Raw genomic sequence first — 5693 nt, 5'->3', positions numbered from 1 at the left:
GAGGCACTCTTTCCTCTGGTCTAAACAAAGATCCCAATGCCCCAGGGCAGTGATTGGGGACACTGCTCTGTGTAGGGTGCCCTCTTTCGGATGGGACGTTAAACGGGTGTCCTGACTCTCTGAGGTCATTAAAGATCCCATGGCACTTATCGTAAGAGTAGGGGTGTTAACCCCGGTGTCCTGGCTAAATTCCCAATCTGGCCCTCAACCATCACGGTCACCTAATAATACCCAGTTTACAATTGGCTCATTCATCCCCCTCCTCTCCCCTGTAACTATTCCCCAGGTCGTTGCTGCAAATGAGAACGTGTTCTCAGTCAACTTACCTGGTAAAATAATGGTAAAATAAAAAAAAATTGTGGTTGTGAGTGCATTTTCTTAAAATGGAAATTTCACTGCTGCTCTATTTCACTATATATGTCCATTAATATGTTATTAACATATCATATGTGTAGTAAACATTTAAAATTTCCTCATTACACACAAATACAAGTGTTTCTGCATCTCACCGGTAGAAACGGCCAGCTACATTTCCTGGTTGTAAGCAAACCACAATGTCCAGAATTCATTGCGATTTGGAGATGTATACAGTTGACGTAAGAAAAATCAAAATGTCTGTGTTTGCAGCCAGCACTTTCAGACAGAGGATTTCGAAACGGAACTGAATCAACTGATGGGGTTGCAATGTCGTTGAGCTTTGAAAAGTGATGATATTCCATTGAAATTCCCCTTCACCTCAAAGCGGAAGGCACCCGATCCGCGCAGCAGAAAATAAGTTAAGCTGAGGTAACGTAGCTAACTTTACCTAGCTAACTAACTAGAGAACTACATTTGTTTATCTAAACCAAAATCGAGTTAGCTAGCGTTCATAATATGCTGGCTAGACATTTCAAAGCATAACAATGTAATTAGCCAGCTGCTATCTGGCCATGTGATTTTTAACTTTGCAAGCTAACATTAGCTTCGTTAGGTAATGTTAGCTAACCATTAGCTAGCTAGCTAACTAACTATCGCAGAGGCTAACGTGGCTATGTGTTCTTTAGAGTATGATCCCATCAACATCTGCAGCGGCATCAAGCTCAGCACCAAGAACCTAAAATCTACTAAATCTTTCCATGACTCCATGATGAGCAAATAAATAAACTGGAGCTAGGAACAAACATGGTCCGTGTCTTGTTGTCATAGTTGGTGTGTTTACAAGTAGGCTACAACTTCTACTGTAGCTTTCTCTGTATTATGGAGGCTTAGTTGATTGTTCATGCAAGGCTTGAAGTCTAAATTGGGAAAAATAGGTATTAGTAAGGAGGGGATGGTGTGGGTGACTGACTTGTGTCTGTTGGAGGTGGGTATTGTGTGAAGGTTAGTATGCATGATCTATTGACATGAATGGGGTGGGTGGATATAGTATCTTGTTTGAGTGTGTATTGATGGGGACAAAGTAGTAAAATGTTGCTTAATCACTGACTTCTGTGTGTCCTACACACTAATCCTGCTGCTGCTGCTGATGATGGCTTTGACACCGGCTTTAGTAGTACAGCGCCTGTAGACCCATTGGATGAAAGCTTTCAGCCTGGAATAAGCTCAAGCTCAACATCATCTGACTTTGAAACAAGCCAGGGCAGCCAAAGGTATTTATGAAAGCACAATACCCTCTTTAGAAAACAAAATCACCAATACACTAAGCTGTACACTAAACTTTTCTCATCTTTGCTAACAGCCCATCTCAATGCCCCATTATTGACTGAGTGTAACGAAACACATATCAATCTATTGTACCCTTTTTTTGTTTACAGATGAACACAGATCATTGTATGGTTACACATCCTCATAATCAGTCTTCATGTTTTACACATCCTCATGATCAGTCTTAATGCCTTTCCAGGAGACTTGCAGTACAAACAAATCTTCTGCAAGAGGTCGAAGCAGTGGGGGGTGAAAAAGTGTACGAGAGGCCACATGGCTGTGAAGTGCAGAAAAGAGCAGACGGTTGTCTACAAGGAGCCAGAGTCACAGCTCCACTAAACATCTCTGCCAACATCACCACAGCGCCAAAGCCTGCTAAACCAGCTATCATTACCCAACACAAGAAGAGGGTCACCAGCTGAAAAACATTCAGGAACCTGCCTGGAACATTCAACCAACACAACATCCATATTTTGTAATATAATATGTAAATGCCTAGTATGCTCACAACTGCATTGTGGTATATATATTGCTAGCTGTTGTACATACAGTTGAAGTGGGAAGTTTACATGAACTTAGGTTGGGAGTCATTAAAATTTGATTTTCAACCACAAAACAAATGTCTTGTTAATAAACTATAGTTTTGGCAAGTCGGTTAGGACATCTAATTTGTGCATGACACAAGTAATTTTTCCAACAATTGTTTACAGACAGATTATTTCACTTATAATTCACTGTATCACAATTCCAGTGGGTCAGAAGTTTAAATACACTAGTTGACTGTGCCTTTAAACAGCTTGGAAAATTCCAGAAAATCATGGCTTTAGAAGCTTCTGATAGGCTAATTGACATAATTTGAGTCAACTGGAGGTGTACCTGTGGATGTACTTCAAGGCCTACCTTCAAACTCAGTGCCTCTTTGCTTGACATCATGGGAAAATCAAAGAAATCAGCCAAGACCTCAGAAAAAAAATTGTAGACCTCCACAAGTCTGGTTCATCCTTGGGAGCAATTTCCAAATGCCTGAAGGTACCACGTTCATCTGTACAAACAATAGTACGCAAGTATAAACACCATGGGACCACGCAGCCGTCATACCGCTCAGGAAGGAGACGTGTTCTGTCTCCTAGAGATGAAAGTACTTTGGTGCAAAAAGTGCAAATCAATCCCAGAACAACAGCAAAGGACCTTGTGAAGATGCTGGAGGAAACCGGTACAAAAGTATCTATATCCACAGTAAGACAAGTCCTATATCGACACAACCTGAAAGGCCGCTCAGCAAGGAAGAAGCCGCTGCTCCAAAACTGCCATAAAAATGCCAAACTACTTCTTGCAACTGCACATGGAGAAATGTCCTCTGGTCTGATTAAACAAAAATAGAACTGTTTGGCCATAATGACCATTGTTATGTTTGGAGGAAAAAGGGGGAGGCTTGCAAGCCGAAGAACACCATCCCATCCGTGAAGCACGGGGGTGGCAGCATCATGTTGTGGGGGTGCTTTGCTGCAGGAGGGAATGGTGCACTTCACAAAATAGATGACATTATGACGAAGGAAAATTATGTGGGTATATTGAAGCAACATCTCAAGACATCAGTCAGAAAGTTAAAGCTTGGTCGCAAATGGGTCTTCCAAATGGACAATGACCACAAGCATACTTCCAAAGTTGTGGCAAAATGGCTTAAGGACAACAAAGTCAAGGTATTGGAGTGGCCATCACAAAGTCCTGACATCAATCCTATAGAAAATTTTGGGCAGAACTGAAAAAGTGTGGAGGCCTACAAACCTGACTCAGTTACACCAGCTCTGTCAGGAGGAATGAGCCAAAATTCACCCAACTTAGTGGGAAGCTTGTGGAAGGCTACATGAATAATACTTGACCCAAGTTAAACAATTTAAAGGCAATGCTACCAAATACTAATTGAGTGTATGTAAACTTCTGACTCACTGGGAATGTGATGAAAGAAATAAAAGCTGAAATAAATCATTCTCTCTACTATTATAATGACATTTCACATTCTTAAACTAAAGTGGTGATCCTAACTGACCTAAGACAGGGAATTTTTACAAGGATTAAATGTCAGGAATTGTGAAAAACTGAGTTGAAATGTATTTGGCTAAGGTGTATGTAAACTTCTGACTTTAACTGTATGGACAGTGCCTTCGGAAAGTATTCAGACACCTTGACTTTTTCCACATTTTGTTACGTTGCAGCCTTATTCTTAAATGGATTTAAAGAAAACATTATCCTCAGCAATCTACACGCAATACCCCATAATGACAAAGTGAAAACAGGTTTTTAGAGATTTTAGAAAATGTATTAAAAATAAAAAGACCTTATTTACGTAAGTATTCAGACTCTTTGCTATGAGACTGTTTCCATTGATCATCCTTGAGATGTTTCTACAACTTGATTGGTCCACCTGTGGTAAATTCAATTGATTGGACATGATTTGGAAAGGCACACACCTGTCTATATAAGGTCCCACAGTTGACAGTGCATGTCAGAGCAAAAACTATGCCATGAGGTTGAAAAAATTGTCCGTAAAACTCAGAGAAAGGATTGTGTCGTGGCACGGATCTGGGGAAGGGTACCAAACATTTCTGCAACATTGAAGGTCCCCAAGAACACAGTGGCTTCCATCATTCTTAAATTGAAGGAGTTTGGAACCACCAAGACTTTTCCTAGAACTGAGCAATCGGGGGAGAATGGCCTTGGTCAGGGAGGTGATCAAGAACCCGATGGTTACTCTGACAGCTCCAGAGTTCCTCTGTGGAGATGGGAGAACCTTCCAGAAGGACAACCATCTCTGCAGCACTCCACCAATCAAGCCTTTATGGTAGAGTGGCTAGATGGAAGCCACTCCTCAGTAAAAGGCACATGACAGCCCGCTAGGAGTTTGCCAAAAGGCACCTAAAGGACTCTCCGACCATGAGAAACAAGATTCTCTGGTCTGATGAAACCAAGATTTTCCTATTTGGCCTGAATGCCAACCATCACGTCTGGAGGAAACCAGGCACCATCCCTACGGTGAAGCATGGTGGTGGCAGCAACATTGTCTGGGGATGTTTTTCAGCGGCAGAGACTGGAAGACTAGTCAGGATTGAAGGAAAGATGAATGGAGCAAAGTACAGAGAGATCCTTGATGAAAACCTGCTCCAGAGTGCTCAGGACCTCAGACTAAGGTGATGGTTCACCTTCCAACAGGACAACGATCCTAAGCACACAGCTAAGATAACGCAGTAGTGGCTTCGGCACAAGTCTCTGAATGTCATTGAGTGGCCCAGCCAGAGCCCGGACTTGAACCCGATCCAACATCTCTGGAGAGACTTGAAAATAGCTGTGCAGCGACGCTCCCTATCCAACCTGACAGAGCTTGAGAGGATCTGCAGAGAAGAATGGGAGAAACTCCCCAAATACATGTGTGCCAAGCTTGTAGCGTCATACCCAAGAATACTCGAGGCTGTAAACGCTGCCAAAGGTGCTTCAAAGAAGTACCGAGTAAAAGGTCTGAATACTTGTGTGAATGTGATATTTCAGTTCTTTATTTTTTTATAAATTTGCAAAAATGTCTAAATGTGTTTTTGCTTGGTCACTATGGGGTATTGTGTGTAGATTGAGGGGGGGAAACAATTTAATCAATTTTAGAATAAGGCTGTAACGTAACGAAATGGGTAAAGTCAAGGGGTCTGAATATTTTCCAAGTGCATTGTATATAGTGGTGTTTTATATTTCTTGCAAATGTACTGACAAGTGACTAAACGATTACAGCTGTATCAGAAACCAATAAAGTGTCGATGACAACTTCTGGATCAATTCATTGTGAAATTCTTGAAATGTATTTGGATAAACTAGCTTCAAGCTTAATGCAAAAATAAATGATGCAGGGAGTTGGTGTATCATTTGAACTTTAATTTGATGGAAAGCAAACATGCTTCAGTAAATTAGTCTGTCAAGATAGCAAATAAGTAGACACGGCCTGTATTCAAAACAACGTTTATTTTTCTCAA

At 41.3% G+C, this 5693-nt stretch overlaps 1 long non-coding RNA gene across 4 annotated transcripts; it reads left to right on the top strand.

Annotated features, from left to right (window-relative positions):
* The first annotated feature begins 569 nt into the window (after positions 1–569).
* LOC111959208 (uncharacterized) lies at positions 570–5493 on the top strand. 4 transcript variants are annotated; one of them, XR_002876626.2, is made up of 3 exons: positions 570–786; positions 1044–1628; positions 1883–5493. It is a non-coding gene; the product is annotated as an uncharacterized lncRNA (long non-coding RNA). The 4 variants fall into 4 exon arrangements; XR_002876627.2 differs by having other exon boundaries at positions 578–786; positions 1530–1628; XR_002876628.2 differs by having other exon boundaries at positions 579–786; positions 1533–1628.
* The last annotated feature ends 200 nt before the right edge of the window (positions 5494–5693 follow it).

The sequence above is a fragment of the Salvelinus sp. IW2-2015 genome, linkage group LG35 (genome assembly GCF_002910315.2).
Source record: "Salvelinus sp. IW2-2015 linkage group LG35, ASM291031v2, whole genome shotgun sequence".
Lineage (NCBI taxonomy): Eukaryota > Metazoa > Chordata > Actinopteri > Salmoniformes > Salmonidae > Salvelinus > Salvelinus sp. IW2-2015.
The sequence above is the reverse complement of the archived record's forward strand: the minus strand, read 5'-3'. Positions and strand labels throughout refer to the sequence as shown.